We start from the raw sequence: 19,921 nt of genomic DNA, 5'->3' as shown, positions 1-19,921 counted from the left end.
GTTTTTTTCTGATTTCTTTTCCGGAAGAGGCTTTTCTGTCATTTGGCCCTGTCTAGGGCCAAATGAAGGAAAAGCCTCCTCTTTTGGCAGAGCCCTAATTCCTCATAGAACAAGGTATACAGGGCTCCCTGAAAGAGCGCATTTGCTCTTCTGCAAAAAAAGTGGAAAAGAAAATGCATTCCCTGGATGCGGCAGAGTTTTTCCAGGTTAGCTCCAGTATCCCGGAGTGCTGGACTGCACCCAGAATGAATATAATAGTCTCAGTTATATTAGGTGACACAAACAAATACTTGTCTGTAGATCTCTCCTCACACAGGATCTCCCTAAATTGGGGTGGAGAATAATTTTTTATAAGGGCCCACTCCAAAATTTTGGTAAGTTGTCAAGGCCCTTACTTTTCTTTGGGTGGTATATAGGTTCTGGGACAGAGGTTGTGTACAGAAGGGAGCTGAGGTAAGGGACTGAGGTGCAGTAGAGGTTTCGGGGTCTGGGAGAGGGCAGGGATACAGGAGAGAATTTTGGCCTGGGGGGCGGGTTGCAGGAGGTTCTGAGTCTGGGAGGGAACTGTGATTTGGGAGAGGGAGGGTGCAGAGGTTTTAGGTGATGACCTGGGGCAGAAGGGAGTAGTGCCTGAGGAAGGGAGTTTGAGAGGAGGGAGACACTTGGGGTATGTCTACACTACCCCCCTAGTTCGAACTAGGGCGGGTAATGTAGTTATACGGAGTTGCAAATGAAGCCCGGGATTTGAATTTCCCGGGCTTCATTTGCATAAAGCCGGCCGGCGCCATTCTTAAATGCCGGCTAGGTCAGACCCCATGCTGCGTGTAGCCGCACGGCACGGGGTCCAACCTAGCCGGCATTTAAAAATGGCGCCGGGCAGCTTTATGCAAATGAAGCCCGGGAAATTCAAATCCCGGGCTTCATTTGCTACGCCGTATGACTACATTACCCCCCTTGTTCGAACTAGGGGGGTAGTGTAGACATACCCTTGGGTACAAGAGGCAGGCTCTGGCTGGGAAGTGCTTATCTAGGCAGCTTCCTGCCAGCAGCCCTTCAGCATCCCAAGACAGGCTGCTCCAAATAGCTGGCTGCTCCCTGTGGCTCCCTGCTCCAGGTACCGGGGGAGGCTTCCGGTGCTGCTACAATGCTCCCCCCCCCCCCCCATATAAAATCTCTCAGCTCCTATTGGCTGGAAACTAGCCATTGGGGGCTAAGAGATTTTGCTGGGAGGCAGAAGCCACATGCAAACCTTCCCCTCCCCACTCTGGCACCTAGAGCAGAGAGCCACTTAAAGTGTTATAGGACTGGTCTGAAGTGACTGGCCTGAGGGTCCTGGTGGGGCAGCTGCGGGCCAGATCTTTCTCTCCTCTACCTTAAATCCAGTCCTGGATCCTACAGGCATGGAAGGGGGACAACTGATGGCACAGTATACATTGCACTGATCTCAATTCCTTGTCTCTCCTTCCCATGCAGTACGAGGAGATCAAAGAGGTGGCAGGGAAGCACAGAGACAACCTTCATAACACCAACCCTGAGATCAACAGGCTCAACAGGATGATCCGCTAGCTACAGTCAGAGATCGATGCTCTGAAAGGCTAAGTCAAAAAACAGTGGACTTCTCCAGGGTTTCACAAGACTTAGTTCCTCCTCCTGAAGTTATTTGGGGGCATGGCACCTTCCACGGTGAGCTGGGGAAAGGGTTCCCATTTACCACTCTCAAGTTGCCGGGCCACAGGTCCCTCTCAATCCACTTACCAGAGCTTGGTTTGCAACTGCAGCTGTGGTGCAAGACAGTCCCATTCTCTAATGTAGACGGAGAATTCCCCATGGCCCCATCTGTGCCAAATCCTTGGGCTTTTCAACTATGGTTTGGGCTCCTGGCTAATTTCCTGTCTCTGGGCCAGTTCGCCAGCCAATGTAATCAGTGGAGCACCGCAGAACTCATAAGAACATAAGAACACAACATAAGAACGGCCGTACTGGGTCAGACCAAAGGTCCATCTCGCCCAGTATCCTGTCTGCTGACAGAGGCCAGCACCAGGTGCCCCAGAGAGGGTGGACAGAAGACAATGATCAAGCGATTTGTCTTCTGCCATCTCTCTCCAGCCTCTGACAAACAGAGGCCAAGGACACCATTTTATCCCCTGGCTAATAGCCTTTTATGGACCTAACCTCCATGAAATTATCTAGCTTCTCTTTAAACTCTATTATAGTCCTAGCCTTCACAGCCTCCTCTGGCAAGGAGTTCCACAGGTTGACTACACGCTGTGTGAAGAAGAACTTTCTTTTATTCGTTTTAAACCTGCTCCCCATTAATTTCATTTGGTGTCCTCTAGTTCTTCTATTATGGGAACTAATAAATAACTTTTCTTTATCGGCCCTCTCCACACCACTCATGATTGTATAGACCTCTATCATATCCCCCCTCAGTCTCCTCTTTTCTAAACTGAAAAGTCCCAGTCGCTTTAACCTCTCCTCATATGGGACCCGTTCCAAACCCCTAATCATTGTAGTTGCCCTTTTCTGAACCCTTTCCAAGGCCAAAATATTGTGAGGAGACCACATCTGTACACAGTATTCAAGATGTGGGTGTACCATAGCTTTATACAGGGGCAGTAAGATATTCTGGGTCTTATTTTCTATCCCTTTCTTAATAATTCCTAGCATCCTATTTGCCTTTTTGACTGCCGCTGCACACTGTGTGGAAGTTTTCAGAGAACTGTCCACGATAACTCCAAGATCCCTTTCCTGATTTGTCGTAGCCAAATTAGCCCCCATCATACTGTACGTATAGTTGGGGTTATTTTTCCCGATGTGCATTACTTTACACTTATCCACATTAAATTTCATTTGCCATTTTTTTGCCCAATCACTCAGTTTGGTGAGATCTTCTTGGAGTCCCTCACAGTCTGCTTCTGTTTTGACTATCCTAGACAGTTTTGTATCATCTGCAAACTTTACTACCTCACTGCTTACCCCTTTCTCCAGATCATTTATGAATAAGTTGAACAGGATTGGTCCCAGGACTAACCCTTGGGGGAAACCACTAGTTACCCCTCTCTAATCTGAAAATTTACCATTTATTCCTACCCTTTGTTTCCTGTCTTTTAACCAGTTCTCAATCCAAGAAAGGACCTTCCCTCTTATCCCATTGCCATGTAATTTACACAAGAGCCTTTGGTGAGGGACCTTGTCAAAGGCTTTCTGAAAATCTAAGTATACTATATCTACTGGATCCCCCTTGTCCGCATGTTTGTTAACCCCTTCAAAGAATTCTAAGGGTATGTCTACACTAGCTCGTTAGTTCAACCTAGGTAGGCAAATGAGGGCAATCGGGGTTGCAAATGAAGCCCGGGATTTAAATATCCCAGGCTTCATTTGCATGTTCCCGGGCGCCGCCATTTTTAAATCCCCCTTAGTCTGAACTCTGTGCCTGCGGCTACACGCGGCATGGAGTAGGTAGTTTGAATTAGGATCTCGAATTCGAACTACCATTACTCCTCGTGGAATGAGGTTGTTGTTGACTAGAGGCTGACCAATCCTGTCACGGTTTCTCCATCCTATAAGGGATCTGGTTAGTGATTAAGGACCACGTATGGTTCTCACTCCATCCTACTGACTGAGGGGCCAGCACATAGCCCAGGGGTTAGCCTTTCCCATTTCCTTCCTACCTTGGATTTGAAGTACTGAGCTACACAGCTGACTCAGCTGTAACTCTGGGACAGGTTCAGTTGCAGAGATCAAGTTCAGTAACCTTCCAAGTTCCGCAGCGCTCAGTCCTTGGCTGCAGAGGCACCTGGTGAGAGGGGAAGGGCTTGGAGCTCCTTCCCACCCCCTTGTGCTCCAAGTCCTGCCTACCTGTGCCCGCTGCCCTGTGCATTCTAGCAACTATAATTCCAATGCATCTTTGTTTAACAGTACCACTTAATCTCTCTCTATATATCTACTAGCTGGAGTTACCCGGCGTTGCTCGGTCCAGCTCCCCGCCAGCTGATTTGTGTCCCGCCAGCCCAGCTTCCTGCCGGCCAGTTCTCCTCCTCCCTATCTCCCCCGGCCAGCCCTGCTGCCCCTAAACCCCCACCAGCTCTGCTTCCCACCGGCCTCCCCTCCCCCGATCTCCCCCAGCCAGCCCCGCTGCCCCTGACACCCTCCAGTGCTGCTTTCCAGCGGCCGCCCCTCTCCTGATCTCCCCCGGACAGTCCCGCTGCCCCAGCCCCCAACTCCTGACCAGCTCTGCTTCCTGCCAGCTGCTCCTCCCCCAATCTCCCCCGGCCAGCCCTGCTTCCCAGTGCCCCCCTTCCTCCTGGCCTGGCCAGCCCCGCTCCCCTGGCCAGCCCCGCTCCCCTCCCGGCCAGTTCCTCCCCACCTCATTGTGTGTGGCCGGTTTGGGTTTTTTTAGACTACCTGGTAACCGTAGCCACGGGGGCAGGGCAGAGACCCAAGCTATTGTATGCGTGGGGATGGGGCAAGTCCCAGATGGCACTTTGGGGCCTCCGGTGGCAGGCACATGACCTAGGGTGGGCGGGGCTGCCCCTGAAGCACAGCACGGCGGGTTATTTTTTATTTTTGCAGGTTGGGATTGGGCCCACTTGGGTCCAAAAGTACCTTAAAACCTTCTCCTGGAGGAAAGGTTATCCCATGGAAAGTAGGTCTTATAGGGTATGTCTACACTACAGCGTTATTTCGAAATATCTAATCTCAAAATAGTTAATGCAAAATAGCTTATTTTGAAATAACGCATCTACACACAAAATGCATTTCAAAATAGTGTTTTGCTATTTCAAAATAGTGCGTCCGCACTGAGTGGACGTTGAATCACTTTTAAGGCTGGCCAGAGCTAGTTCCAGTAGGGCACCAGGCCAGGACTTACTGTTCAGTACTGCTGCTTGAGGCTAACTGAGGTCTGTGCTTAAAGGCCTCGCCCCCTCCCCAGACAGCCAGTTCCCTGCTTGCTTGCCAGCCTTGCTGAGAGACGACAAAGCATTTTTTACTCTGTGTGCTCTGGTTGCCCTCACTCGGGACATCACAGCACTCTGCAAGATGGAGCCCATGAGCCTGGCTGCACTTGCTGCAGGCTGCCATCCGGAAGGTCCATTGGGGGGGCTGTCAGTATCCAGGAGGCCCTGTGGGAGAGCTGCCACCCTGAGGAGCACTAACAGTCTCCCTGGTCTTCCCCACTGGAGGCTTGTGCCTCATTCCTCCCTCACATCCTTCCACTTACCCCTCCCTACCCCTCTTCCTGGTGTCAAATAAAATACACCTATTTTCATAAATACAAACTCTCTCTTTTTATCAAAATGGGGGAGGGGGATGAAACTCTGGTGAGACTGGGGAAAGGAGGCAGGAGAAGGGTGAGAGGGGGAGGGGGAAACCTGGGAGGAAGGAGCTGGAAGGGGGAAGCAAGGGGAAGAAGGGGGAGGGGAAGTTCGGAGCTCAGGGTTGGGGGTCTTGCCGGGCCAACTGTCTCCCAGCACTGCAGGTGTGGGGGCCTCAGTGTGCCCAATGTCCCTGGGGGGATGGGAAGGGGATGGAAGGTGGGGAGGGGTGGAGGGCGTGGAGGAGGTGGAGGGAGAAGAGGGCGGGGAGAAGGAGTGGGAGGAGGAGCGGTAGCTGGGGGGGCAGCAGGTGCTGGAGCGGCAGGAGGCAGCACACTCTGCACCAGGGTCTGCAGGTGCTGGCAAACGGCACGGCCCTGGGCAAGCTGCTCCCACCGGAGCTGCAGATCTTCTTGAACCCAGTGCTGGAGGGTGAGGCGCAGGGCTTGCAGTGACCCAAGTGCTGTTGCTGGTACTCCTCCTCTGCACAGGTAGTCCTGCAGAGCTCTCGGGTGCAGAAGCATGTCCCGGGTGGGGTGGTGCACCCTGCATGCGCAACTGGTGTGGCTGTGGAGAAACAAGAGAAGCTGTCAGTTCTCCCTGGGGACACAGTGGGTGAAGCCCAGCCCCCCTCTGCAAGGCGAAGAAGACCATGGCCTGCACCATCAGAGCCGATGTGCTTGCACAGAGGCCTGTTCGGAATGTCCTGCCATCCCCGGGAGTGGGAGCTACCTCGAGACCACATCCATGCCCCTGTGCTATATATAGTTTGGGGGGGGGGGGGTAGATGTCCCCTGCCTCTGTGTAGAGTGGCCTTGTGGAGGGAGGGCGTCCTGCTGTGTCTCACCTCGAAGTCAGGAGAATGTCATGTCTCTTCACACATGCATGTGGCTAACAGGGTAAGCCTCTGTGTGGCAGCCAGCTGTGGCCACATGCCCAGGGGTGGCACGGCACATGCTCGCACATGCACTGGTTGCTGCATGATTCGTGGACAGCAAGGCCCACACGCGCAGTCCCTGGTTTCTGTCTTCCTCCTCCCCCCGCATAAGGGGACAGTGAAGGCACTCATCTGTTATTGCCTCCCTGGCCTTGGATGATGCCGGCGACAGGCCCGATGGGGTGGCTTGGGGGGGCCCTGGCTGCTCAGCACCCTCCACCTGGCGCAGAGATCATGGACATTGGAGACTAGAAATTTCTAGTTGTCAAGGAATGGTGGGAAGTGTCAAGTTTGCAGATGACACTAAGCTAGGGGGAGAGGTAGATACGCTTAAGGGCAGAGATAGGGTCCAGAGTGACTTAGACAAATTGGAGGATTGGGCCACTAGAAATCTCATGAGATTCAACAAAGACAAGTGTAGAGTCCTGCACTTGGGACGGAAGAATCCCAAGCATAGTTACAGGCTGGGGACCAACCAGTTAAGTAGTAGTTCTGCAGAAAAGGACCTGGGGGTTACAGTGGATGAGAAGCTAGATATGAGTCAACAGTGTGCCCTTGTAGCCAAGAAGGCTAATGGCATATTAGGATGCATTAAGAGGAGCATTGCCAGCAGATCCAGAGATGTCATTATTCCCCTTTATTCGGCTTTGGTGAGGCCACATCTGGAGTACTGTGTCCAGTTCTGGGCCCCCCACTACAAAAAGGATGCGGACGCATTGGAGAGGGTCCAGCGGAGGGCAACCAAAATGATTAGGGGTCTGGAGCATATGACCTACGAGGAGAGGCTGAGGGACTTGGGTCTGTTTAGTCTGCAGAAGCGAAGAGTGAGGGGGGACTTGATAGCAGCCTTCAACTTCCTGAAGGGAGGTTCCAAAGAGGATGGAGAGAGGCTGTTCTCAGTAGTGACAGATGGCAGAACAAGGAGCAATGGTCTCAAGTTGTGGTGGGAGAGGTCCAGATTGGATATTAGGAAAAACTATTTTACTAGGAGGGTAGTGAAGCATTGGAATGGGTTACCTAGGGAAGTAGTGGAGTCTCCATCCCTAGAGGTGTTTAAGTCTCGGCTTGACAAAGCCCTGGCCGGGTTGATTTAGATGAGATTGGTCCTGCCTAGAGCGGAGGGCTGGACTTGACGACCTTCTGAGGTCTCTTCCAGTTCTATGATTCTATGATAAGGGGATGGTTGGATGAAATAACATGATCTTGGTAACTAATTGACCATTCATTTCCAGTTGGAAATAGGTCAATGGAGGGATGATAGGAGTTGCTATAGGGAACTTTCTGGGTGTCTGGCTGGTGAGTCTTGCCCACATGCTCAGGGTTTAGCTGATCCCCATATTTGGGGTCAGGAAGGAATTTTCCTCCAGGGTAGATTGGCAGAGGCCCTGGAGGTTTTTCGCCTTCCTCTGTAGCATTGGGCACAGATCACAGCTGAAGGACTCTCTGCATGTTGGGGCCTTCAAAGTATTGGAAGGCTTCAATATCTGAGACATAGGTGAGAGGATTATTCTAAGAGGGGTGGGTGAGATTCTGTGGCCTGCACTGTGCAGGGGGTCAGACTAGATGATCATAATGGTCCCTTCTGACCTTAAAGTCTATGAGTCTATGAAGTGCAAGCTGCCATGAAATCAGAGTCACAGGGGCCGCATCTCTGAGATAAACTGCCACTTGGCGCAGCCAGCCTCACAATGCAGTGAATAGGTGACCCATCCTAGGACTGGTGTCAGTAGGATATGGGGGGGCACCTTAGCCTATGGATATAATAGTATAGCTGATTAACCTATAAGCAAAAGCTTATAAGTTAATGCTATAAACCACATGCTTTTCCCTCCCCTCCCCCCACCAATAAATTTTTTAGCAAGCTGACCAGTAGCCAGTTCAGTCCCTACCCCCACTGTGTCTCTGCATTTAAAGTGTAATAGAAGCCAGGCAGGGTTAAGACTGAGGGCTCCCATGTCTTAGACAGGGGCTCGGGTCGAGGGTTTTCTGCGGCGGCACAGCAAGTGCAGCCAGCAGTCCTACAGTGCACTGGGCAGCGCAAGAACACCACGGACAGCTGCTGAAGCGTGATGTGGGCTGGGCCCTCTCCTACAATGCACCTCTCTGCTCCTTGCTGTGGAGGGGGGCGTTGTGCCCTGGCTATGTTGCAGGTGATGAGGGCACACAGAAAGAGCCGCCAGCCAGTCACACACTGCGTTGAGTGGCAGCGGAGAAGTGAAACAGTGCATGCTGGGATATGAAGTGTTTCTCTAGGCCGATAGCTTCCATCAGCCCCCACAGCATCATGGCAGTTGTAGCATCTTCCGGACTGCATTACCCATCAGCCCTTGTGGCCCCATGGCCCCATGGGAGTTGAGGCATTTCCTGGCCCATGTGCTGTGTGCAGCGGGGCATGGCAGTGTACGTGGCACTGGGCAGGCCTTGGCGCCATGGCACAAAGGTCTGAGGAGTGCGTTGTATGTGGTGGCACGTTGGGGCTGGGGTCAGAATGTGATGCCTCCTCTCTCCCAACCCATCCCTGAGTGTGCGGGCTCCAGCTGCTGCGCACCCTGCCCAGGTCTCAGCCCTTGGGCGGCCGAACCAAATGTCATGGACACATGTCTCTGTGGTACATGTTGGGGGTGAGGGATAGTGCTGGGAGGGGGCTGAACAAGCCTCTGGGAAGTGTAAGTTTGGGAACAGCGTTTTGAGGAGCTGTCTGGTGCTTCAGTCTCCCTGAAATGCAGTAGCTTCCTGGGGAGTAATTCAGCCCCCAGCTCTCCTCCTGCTATAGCCCCAGGGCCCAAAACTCTTGGCTCAATGCAAACCAACCACCAGCTGCTAATGGAAACTTACCACTAATTACCCTGAACCATGTTGCTTGCGCTACAGCTGGGGAGAACAGTTTCATATAAATTACACTGGTCTACAATTTTTTAGACGTTGTCTGCTTCAGAGATAAAATGTGCTATTTATTATGTATTTAGATGTGCTGAATTCAAATATGACAATTAAAACAACTGATTGGCTACTGTTTCCAAGATATTTAAGTTTTTACATTTTACGTCTATGTATATTGTGTAGATAGTAGAGTTTTAATCATAAATTGTAAACCTAGGTCTTTTCATGTATTTATGGTTGCTTTACATGACAATATTTCACCTGTCCTGTTAATGTAACACTTTAAAAATCAGCAAAAGGGTTATATAAATAAAATGTATTATGAAACAAAAGGCAAAAAAACTATTAGGGTATGTCTACACTACCCCGCTAGTTCGAACTAGCGGGGTAATGTAGGCATACCGAACGTGCAAATGAAGCCCGGGATTTGAATTTCCCGGGCTTCATTTGCATAAGCCGGCCGGCGCCATTTTTAAATGCCGGCTTGTTCGAACCCCGTGCCGCACGGCTACACGCGGCACGGGCTAGATAGTTCAAACTAGCAAGCCATTCTGAACTATCTGTATGCCTCGTGGAACGAGGTTCGAACAAGCCGGCATTTAAAAATGGCGCCGGCCGGCTTATGCAAATGAAGCCCGGGCTTGGAGTGCAGACATACCCTTATGTACATAGTTTAGTCCTATTCAGTGTCTGCTCGGCACTTCTTGGCTTGTCTTTTGTATTCATTACATGGAGCATCTCTTGTCACTGTCCAGCAATAGTCTGCAAGCATTGATGGGCTCCATTTGCCCTGATAGCGTTTCTCCATTGTTGCACTGTCCTGGTGAAATCGCTCGCTGTGCTCGTCGCTCACTGCTCCGCAGTTCAAAAAAAGGTGGAAAAAAATCTAGATGATAATGCAAAAAATGTATCTTTAGTGACATGTTGCAACCAAGGCTTTTATATGCCTTGAGGAGGTGTTCCACCAGCAACCTGTAGTTGTCTGCCTTAGTAGTATAAGGGCCCTACCATCAATCAAACGTTAGCCCCGCCCCCTGACCCCGGAAGTCCCGTCTCCCCTGTCACCTGAAGTCCCGCCCCCTGACCCCGGAAGTCCCGCCCCCTGACCCCGGAAGTCCCGTCTCCCCTGTCACCGGGAGTCCCGCCCCCTGACCCCGGAAGTCCCATCTCCCCTGTCACCGGAAGTCCCGCCCCTGGTGGGTAGTACTTCCGGGTCAAGAGGGACAGGTGACCAGAAGTAAAAGGATGTCATGTGACCACCGTTAGGCCCGGCCCCTGTCGCCGGAAGTCCCGCCCTGGGGGTAATACATCCGGCGTCAAGAGGGCCAGGTAACCGGAAGTAAGGGGTGTCGTGTGACCCCTCTAAGAACTCGCCCCGCCTCCCTCTACCAATCAGGAGGGGTTTTTTCCCTGTAGGACCGCCCCGCGAACCCCTTTGACCAATCGGGGGGCAGTTCTGGGACCAGATGACCCGCCCAGAAGTGGGTCATGTGACCCCTCTAAGAACTCACCCTGCCTCCCTCTACCAAACAGGAGGGGTTTTTTCCCTGTAGGACCGCCCCGCGAATCGCTTTGACCAATCGGGGGTGCAGTTCCGGGACCCGTTGACCAGACCGGAAGCGGGTCGTGTGACCCCTCTAAGAGCTTCCCATGACACCCTCTGCCAATCAGAGCATAGCACTTCCCCATAAGTTCTAGCGCCACACAAAAGAGGCCATCTTGTTCCAAGAGCGCGTGTTTCAGAGAGCATGCAAACGTTTGATTGATGGTAGGGCCCTTATACTACTATCATTCATCCATTCATTCAAGTTCTGTGTATTTGTTATAGTTACCAGCCTGGAAGTTGCTTGTGACAGAATACTGGCCAGGTATTCTGTACACAAGTGATGGGAGTGGGGAGCGAAGTCCTGATCAGATGCGCATCTCAAGCTCCTGATGGGCTGGCAGCAGAACCTTGGACTCTGACTCCATAGTCTTTTAGTCCAGTTCTTATAGGAATTTCTTCCTATGCCAGTCTATGGGAATTGCTGCATCATGCTGATGTCTGGGGTGGCTGCCGGGTGCTCGTCAGTGATCTCATCCGGTGGATCTCCAGTACTTGGTTTTCTCCACTTGACACCTTTTGGTTGCACTGGCACCTGACACCTTCTTCAGCCCTTTGTTGCTGCATTCTCAGGCTGGCACCTCTCAGAACCATTCATTCATCGTCCAAGCACTCTCTCTCTTACCTACATTCCCTAATTAATGTTTCCCATACAGTATTTTGCATAATAATACAAGAGTTGTAGTTACAATAAGTTACAAAAGTTTCTGGGTGGCATTTCTTAAAACATTCTCTCTCTGAGTGCTGAGTTAGTTACTGTTATAGTTACAATGCTTCACTTTGCGATTAGGGTTAAGTGCTTCACAATGCTTTGAAGAGAACGGTTGTCAATTGTGTAACAATAAGTTTGAGCGTGCCCTGGCACACAGCGAGGGGAGCTGTTTCTGGCTACATAGTAGTATATTTTTAACAGTTTGAAGTTACATGACCTAATATTACATTCCTAACAAATTATATTCTAGAGGGGCAAAAATGTTTAGATTTATAATTAAACAATCCTAACTAATAATAATAATAATAATAATAATAAATCTAAACACTTATCAAGCTTGATAACACTAAATCTAAACACTTTCACAAGAATAAATCTAAACACTTCTATGCTTCTTCTACTTAAATTTCTACTACTTAGACTTTTAGTTGTGGGGAACAAATTCTGGGGAGTCACTTCCACTTGGGGGAATCATGTTTAATACTTGACTATGTTATCCCTACACTAAGGCAGGCCGAGAGACTGTCCCAGACTGATCATAACAGACTGTTCTGTCCGCGAATGGGCTGAGAGTAAAGGGCGTGTTCGGAATCTGTGGCGCCCAATCTGAGGCTGTCCGAGGTGAATCTTAACGGACTGCTCCGTGCGCCAATGGGCGGTGACTAAAGGCGTGTTCTGGGGCTGCTGGCGGCCAATAGGTTGTCCGGGGTGGATTATAACAGACTCTTCTGTCCGCGAATGGGCTGTGACTAAAAGGCGTGTTCTGAATCAGAGGCACCCAATAGGCTGACCCGGCTACATCTTAACGGACAGCTCTGTCTGCGAATGCGGTGTGACTAGGGGGAATGACCTGCCACTGCTCTCGACCAATAGGCTGTCCGGGGTGGATCTTAATGGACTGCTCTGTCCTGGAATTGTCTGTGACTTAGGGGTGTTTCCTAGCTGTGTGCCAGCCAATCGGCTTTCGGAGGACAGCCTTGGCTGAGGATAGTGTCGCCCAATGGGCTGTCAGCAAAGGGGATCCGGCCTCTGGTTCGGCCAATGGGCTGTCGCGGGGGGCGTTGTCTGATTGGGCGACCGGCGCCGCCATGACAGGAAGGTCCGAGGAGCGCGCGGGGGCGCGAGCGAATCCTCGGTCCGAGTGCGAAGCTCCCCGCACGCAGCCCGCCCCTTGTTGGTGTCTGGCCCGGGGGAGGAGGGGGCGCGAAGGAAGGTGGGGGAGAGGGCTGGGGGAGGTGTGTCTGCCCCGGGGGAGGAGGGGTCGAGAGGGAAGGTGGGGGAGCGGGCTGGGGTGTCTGGCCCGGGGGAGGAGGGGGTGCGAGAGCAGACTGCATGGGGCGGAGAGGAGTTTGGTGGGGGGGGAGCAGACTGCACGGGGCGGGGAGGAGTTTGGTGGGGGGGGAGCAGACTGCACGGGGCGGGGAGGAGTTTGGTGCGGGAGAGCAGAGTGCACGGGGCGGGGAGGAGTTTGGTGGGGGGGGATCAGACTGCACGGGGAGGAGTTTGGTGGGGGGGAGCAGACTGCATGGGGCGGGGAGGAGTTTGGTGGGGGGGATCAGACTGCACGGGGCGGAGAGGAGTTTGGAGGGGGAGAGCAGACTGCACGGGGCGGAGAGGAGTTTGGTGAGGGCGGGATCAGACTGCATGGGGCGGGGAGGAGTTTGGTGGGGGGGGATCAGACTGCATGGGGCGGAGAGAAGTTTGGTGAGGGGGAGCAGAGTGCATGGGGCGGAGAGGAGTTTGGTGAGGGGGAGCAGACTGCATGGGGCGGGGAGGAGTTTGGTGGTGGGGGATCAGACTGCATGGGGCGGAGAGGAGTTTGGAGGGGGAGAGCAGACTGCACGGGGCGGAGAGGAGTTTGGTGAGGGCGGGATCAGACTGCAAGGGGCGGGGAGGAGTTTGGTGGGGGGGGATCAGACTGCATGGGGCGGAGAGGAGTTTGGTGAGGGGGAGCAGAGTGCATGGGGCGGAGAGGAGCTTGGTGGTGGGGGGAGCAGACTGCATGGGGCGGAGAGAAGTTTGGTGGAGGGGGGAGCAGACTGCATGGGGCGGGGAGGAGTTTGGTGGTGGGGGATCAGACTGCATGGGGCGGAGAGGAGTTTGGAGGGGGAGAGCAGACTGCACGGGGCGGAGAGGAGTTTGGTGAGGGCGGGATCAGACTGCATGGGGCGGAGAGAAGTTTGGTGAGGGGGAGCAGAGTGCACGGGGCGGGGAGGAGTTTGGTGGGGGGGGATCAGACTGCACGGGGCGGAGTTTGGTGGGGGGGAGCAGACTGCATGGGGCGGGGAGGAGTTTGGTGGGGGGGATCAGACTGCACGGGGCGGAGAGGAGTTTGGAGGGGGAGAGCAGACTGCACGGGGCGGAGAGGAGTTTGGTGAGGGCGGGATCAGACTGCATGGGGCGGGGAGGAGTTTGGTGGGGGGGGATCAGACTGCATGGGGCGGAGAGAAGTTTGGTGAGGGGGAGCAGAGTGCATGGGGCGGAGAGGAGTTTGGTGAGGGGGAGCAGACTGCATGGGGCGGGGAGGAGTTTGGTGGTGGGGGATCAGACTGCATGGGGCGGAGAGGAGTTTGGAGGGGGAGAGCAGACTGCACGGGGCGGAGAGGAGTTTGGTGAGGGCGGGATCAGACTGCAAGGGGCGGGGAGGAGTTTGGTGGGGGGGGATCAGACTGCATGGGGCGGAGAGGAGTTTGGTGAGGGGGAGCAGAGTGCATGGGGCGGAGAGGAGCTTGGTGGTGGGGGGAGCAGACTGCATGGGGCGGAGAGAAGTTTGGTGGAGGGGGGAGCAGACTGCATGGGGCGGGGAGGAGTTTGGTGGTGGGGGATCAGACTGCATGGGGCGGAGAGGAGTTTGGAGGGGGAGAGCAGACTGCACGGGGCGGAGAGGAGTTTGGTGAGGGCGGGATCAGACTGCATGGGGCGGAGAGAAGTTTGGTGAGGGGGAGCAGAGTGCATGGGGCGGAGAGGAGTTTGGTGAGGGGGAGCAGAGTGCATGGGGCGGAGAGGAGCTTGGTGGTGGGGGGAGCAGACTGCATGGGGCGGAGAGAAGTTTGGTGGAGGGGGGAGCACGCTGCATGGGGCGGAGAGGAGTTTGGTGGAGGGGGGAGCAGACTGCATGGGGCGGGGAGGAGTATGGTGGAGGGGGGAGCATGCTGCATGGGGCGGAGAGGAGTTTGGTGGGGGGGGAGCAGACTGCACGGGGCGGAGAGGAGTTGGGTGGTCGGGGAGCAGACTGTACGGGGCGGAGAGGAGTTTGGTGTGGGGGGGAGCAGACTACACGGGGCGGAGAGGAGTTTGGTGCGGGGGAGCAGACTGCACGGGTCGGGGAGGAGTTTGGTGGGGGGCAGAGGGAGCAGACTGCAGGGGGCGGAAAGGAGTTTGGTGCGGGGAGCAGACTGCACGGGTCGGGGAGGAGTTTGGTGGGGGGAAGAGGGAGCAGACTGCAGGGGGCGGAGAGGAGTTTGGTGTGGGGGGAGCAGACTGCACGGGGCGGAGAGGAGTTTGGTGGGGGGCGAGCAGACTGCATGGGGCGCAGAGGAGTTTGGTGCGGGGGAGCAGACTGCACGGGTCGGAGAGGAGTTTGGTGTGGGGGGGAGCAGACTGCACGGGGCGGAGAGGAGGTTGGTGCGGGGGAGCAGACTGCACGGGTCGGGGAGGAGTTTGGTGGGGGGGATCAGACTGCACGGGGCGGGGAGGAGTTTGGTGGGGGGGGATCAGACTGCATGGGGGGAGAGGAGTTTGGTGGTGGTGGGGAGCAGACTGCATGGGGCGGAGAGGAGTTTGGTGGGGGGGATCAGACTGCACGGGGCGGAGAGGAGGTTGGTGGGGGGGGATCAGACTGCACGGGGGGAGAGGAGTTTGTGGGGGAGGGGATCAGACTGCACGGGGCGGGGAGGAGTTTGGTGGGGGGGATCAGACTGCACGGGGCGGAGAGGAGTTTGGTGTGGGGGGGATCAGACTGTACGGGGCCGAGAGGAGTTTGGTGTGGGGGGGAGCAGACTGCAGGGGGCGGAGAGGAGTTTGGTGGGGGGCGAGCAGACTGCACGGGTCGGGGAGGAGTTTGGTGGGGGGGATCAGACTGCACGGGGTGGAGAAGAGTTTGGTGGTGGGGGATCAGACTGCATGGGGCGGGGAGGAGTTTGGTGGGGGGGATCAGACTGCACGGGGCGGAGAGGAGGTTGGTGGGGGGGGATCAGACTGCACGGGGGGAGAGGAGTTTGTGGGGGAGGGGATCAGACTGCACGGGGCGGAGAGGAGTTTGGTGGTGGTGGGGAGCAGACTGCATGGGGCGGGCAGGAGTTTGGTGGGGGGGAGCACACTGCATGGGGCGGGGAGGAGTTTGGTGGTGGTGGGGAGCAGACTGCATGGGGCGGGCAGGAGTTTGGTGGGGGGGAGCACACTGCATGGGGCGGGGAGGAGTTTGGTGGGGGGGATCAGACTGCACGGGGTGGAGAGGAGTTTGGTGGTGGGGGATCAGACTGCATGGGGCGGGGAGGAATTGGGTGGGGGAGATCAGACTGCATGGGGCGGAGAGGAGTTTGGTGGTGGGAGATCGGACTGCATGGGGCGGAGAGGAGTTTGGTGGGGGGGAGCAGACGGCATGGGGCGGAGAGGAGTTTTGTGGTGGGGGATCAGACTGCATGGGGCGGAGAGGAGTTTGGTGGGGGGGAGCAGACTGCACGGGGCGGAGAGGAGTTTGGTGGGGGCGGAATCAGACTGCATGGGGCGGAGAGGAGTTTGGTGGTGGGGGATCAGACTGCACGGGGCGGAGAGGAGTTTGGGGGAGATCAGACTGCACGGGGCGGAGAGGAGTTTGGTGGTGGGGGATCAGACTGCACGGGGCGGAGAGGAGTTTGGTGGGGAGGGAGCACACTGCATGGGGCGGAGAGGAGTTTGGTGGGGGGGGATCAGACTGCACGGGGGGAGAGGAGTTTGTGGGCGAGGGGATCAGACTGCACGGGGCGGGAAGGAGATTTGTGGGGGGGATCAGACTGCATGGGGCGGGGAGGAGTTTGGTGGGGGAGAGGGGATCAGACTGCACGGGGCGGGGAGGAGTTTGGTGGGGGGGATCAGACTGCATGGGGCGGAGAGGAGTTTGGTGGTGGTGGGGAGCAGACTGCAGGGGCGGAGAGGAGTTTGGTGGGGGGGGATCAGACTGCACGGGGGGGAGAGGAGATTGTGGGGGAGGGGATCAGACTGCACGGGGCGGGGAGGAGTTTTGTGGGGGGGATCAGACTGCATGGGGCGGGGAGGAGTTTTGTGGGGGGGATCAGACTGCATGGGGCGGGGAGGAGTTTGGTGGGGGAGAGGGGATCAGACTGCACGGGGCGGGGAGGAGTTTGGTGGGGGGGATCAGACTGCATGGGGCGGAGAGGAGTTTGGTGGTGGTGGGGAGCAGACTGCAGGGGCGGGGAGGAGTTTGGTGGGGGAGAGGGGATCAGACTGCACGGGGCGGAGAGGAGTTTGGTGGGAGGGAGCACACTGCATGGGGCGGGGAGGAGTTTGGTGGTGGGGGATCAGACTGCACGGGGTGGAGAGGAGTTTGGTGGTGGGGGATCAGACTGCATGGGGCGGGGAGGAGTTTGGTGGGGGAGAGCACAGTGCACGGGGCGTAGAGGAGTTTGGTGGTGGGAGATCAGACTGCATGGGGCGGAGAGGAGTTTGGTGGGGGGGAGCAGACGGCATGGGGAGGAGAGGAGTTTGGTGGGGGGGAGCAGACGGCATGGGGCGGAGAGGAGTTTGGTGGTGGGGGATCAGACTGCATGGGGCGGAGAGGAGTTTGGAGGGGGGGAGCAGACTGCACGGGGCGGAGAGGAGTTTGGTGGGGGCGCGATCAGACTGCATGGGGCGGGGAGGAGTTTGGTGGGGGGGATCAGACTGCATGGGGCGGAGAGAAGTTTGGTGAGGGGGAGCAGAGTGCATGGGGCGGAGATGAGTTTGGTGAGGGGGAGCAGAGTACATGAGGCGGAGAGGAGTTTGGTGGTGGGGGGGAGCAGACTGCATGGGGCGCAGAGGAGTTTGGTGGAGGGGGGAGCAGACTGCATGGGGCGGGGAGGAATATGGTGGAGGGGGGAGCACGCTGCATGGGGCGGAGAGGAGTTTGGTGGGGGGGATCAGACTGCACGGGGCGGAGAGGAGTTTGCTGGTCGGGGAGCAGACTGTACAGGGCGGAGAGGAGTTTGGTGGTGGGGGGGAGCAGACTGCACGGGGCAGAGAGCAGTTTGGTGGTGAGGGGGATCAGACTGTACGGGGCGGAGAGGAGTTTCGTGTGGGGGGGGAGCAGACTGCACGGGGCGGAGAGGAGTTTGGTGGGGGGCGAGCAGACTGCATGGGGCGGAGAGGAGTTTGGTGGGGGGGGCAGACTGCACGGGTCGGGGAGGAGTTTGGTGGGGGGGAGGGGGAGCAGACTGCAGGGGGCGGAAAGGAGTTTGGTGGAGGGGGGATCAGACTGCACGGGGCGGAGAGGAGTTTGGTGGTGGTGGGGAGCAGACTGCATAGGGCGGGGAGGAGTTTGGTGGGGGGGATCAGACTGCACGGGGCGGGGAGGAGTTTGGTGGGGGGGATCAGACTGCATGGGGCGGAGAGGAGTTTGGTGGTGGTGGGGAGCAGACTGCATGGGGCGGAGAGGAGTTTGGTGGGGGGGATCAGACTGCACGGGGCGGAGAGGAGTTTGGTGGGGGGGGATCAGACTGCACGGGGGGAGAGGAGTTTGTGGGGGAGGGGATCAGAGTGCACGGGGCGGGGAGGAGTTTTGTGGGGGGGATCAGACTGCATGGGGCGGGGAGGAGTTTGGTGGGGGAGAGGGGATCAGACTGCACGGGGCGGGGAGGAGTTTGGTGGGGGGGATCAGACTGCATGGGGCGGAGAGGAGTTTGGTGGTGGTGGGGAGCACACTGCATGGGGCGGGGAGGAGTTTGGTGGGGGAGAGGGGATCAGACTGCACGGGGCGGAGAGGAGTTTGGTGGGGGGGGAGTACACTGCATGGGGCGGGGAGGAGTTTGGTGGGGGGGATCAGACTGCACGGGGCGGGGAGGAGTTTGGTGGGGGAGAGCAGAGTGCACGGGGCGGAGAGGAATTTGGTGGAGAGGGGAGCAGACTGCATGGGCCGGAGAGGAGTATGGTGGAGGGGGGAGCACGGTGCATGGGGCGGAGAGGAGTTTGGTGGGGGGGGATCAGACTGCACGGGGCGGAGAGGAGTTTGGTGGTCCGGGAGCAGACTGCACGGGGCGGAGAGGAGTTTGGTGGTCGGGGAGCAGACTGCACGGGTCTGAGAGGAGTGTAGTGGTCGGGGAGCAGACTGCACGGGGCGGAGAGGAGTTTGGTGGTCGGGGAGGAGACTGCACGGGGCGGAGAGGAGTTTGGTGGTGGGGGGAATCAGACTGCACGGGGCGGAGAGGAGTTTGGTGTGGGGGGGAGCAGACTGTACGGGGCGGAGAGGAGTTTGGTGTGGGGGGGAGCAGACTGCACGGGTTGGGGAGGAGTTTGGTGGGGGGGATCAGAGTGCACGGGGCGGGGAGGAGTTTGGTGGGGGGGATCAGACTGCACGGGGCGGAGAGGAGTTTGGTGGGGGGGAGGGGGAGCAGACTGCAGGGGGCGGAAAGGAGTTTGGTGGAGGGGGGATCAGACTGCACGGGGCGGAGAGGAGTTTGGTGGTGGTGGGGAGCAGACTGCATGGGGCGGAGAGGAGTTTGGTGGTGGTGGGGAGCAGACTGCATGGGGCGGAGAGGAGTTTGGTGGGGGGGATCAGACTGCACGGGGCGGAGAGGAGTTTGGTGTGGGGGGGAGCAGACTGTACGGGGCGGAGAGGAGTTTGGTGTGGGGGGGAGCAGACTGCACGGGTTGGGGAGGAGTTTGGTGGGGGGATCAGAGTGCACGGGGCGGGGAGGAGTTTGGTGGGGGGGATCAGACTGCACGGGGCGGAGAGGAGTTTGGTGGGGGGGAGGGGGAGCAGACTGCAGGGGGCGGAAAGGAGTTTGGTGGAGGGGGGATCAGACTGCACGGGGCGGAGAGGAGTTTGGTGGTGGTGGGGAGCAGACTGCATGGGGCGGAGAGGAGTTTGGTGGTGGTGGGGAGCAGACTGCATGGGGCGGAGAGGAGTTTGGTGGGGGGGATCAGACTGCACGGGGCGGAGAGGAGTTTGGTGGGGGGGGATAAGACTGCACGGGGCGGAGACGAGTTTGGTGGGGGGGGATCAGACTGCACGGGGGGAGAGGAGTTTGTGGGGGAGGGGATCAGACTGCACGGGGCGGGGAGGAGTTTTGTGGGGGGGATCAGACTGCATGGGGCGGGGAGGAGTTTGGTGGGGGAGAGGGGATCAGACTGCACGGGGCGGGGAGGAGTTTGGTGGGGGGGATCAGACTGCATGGGGCGGAGAGGAGTTTGGTGGTGGTGGGGAGCACACTGCATGGGGCGGGGAGGAGTTTGGTGGGGGAGAGGGGATCAGACTGCACGGGGCGGAGAGGAGTTTGGTGGGG

Source organism: Pelodiscus sinensis, unplaced genomic scaffold, assembly GCF_049634645.1.
Source record: "Pelodiscus sinensis isolate JC-2024 unplaced genomic scaffold, ASM4963464v1 ctg78, whole genome shotgun sequence".
Classification (NCBI taxonomy): Eukaryota; Metazoa; Chordata; order Testudines; family Trionychidae; genus Pelodiscus; species Pelodiscus sinensis.
Note: the sequence above shows the minus strand (reverse complement) of the source record.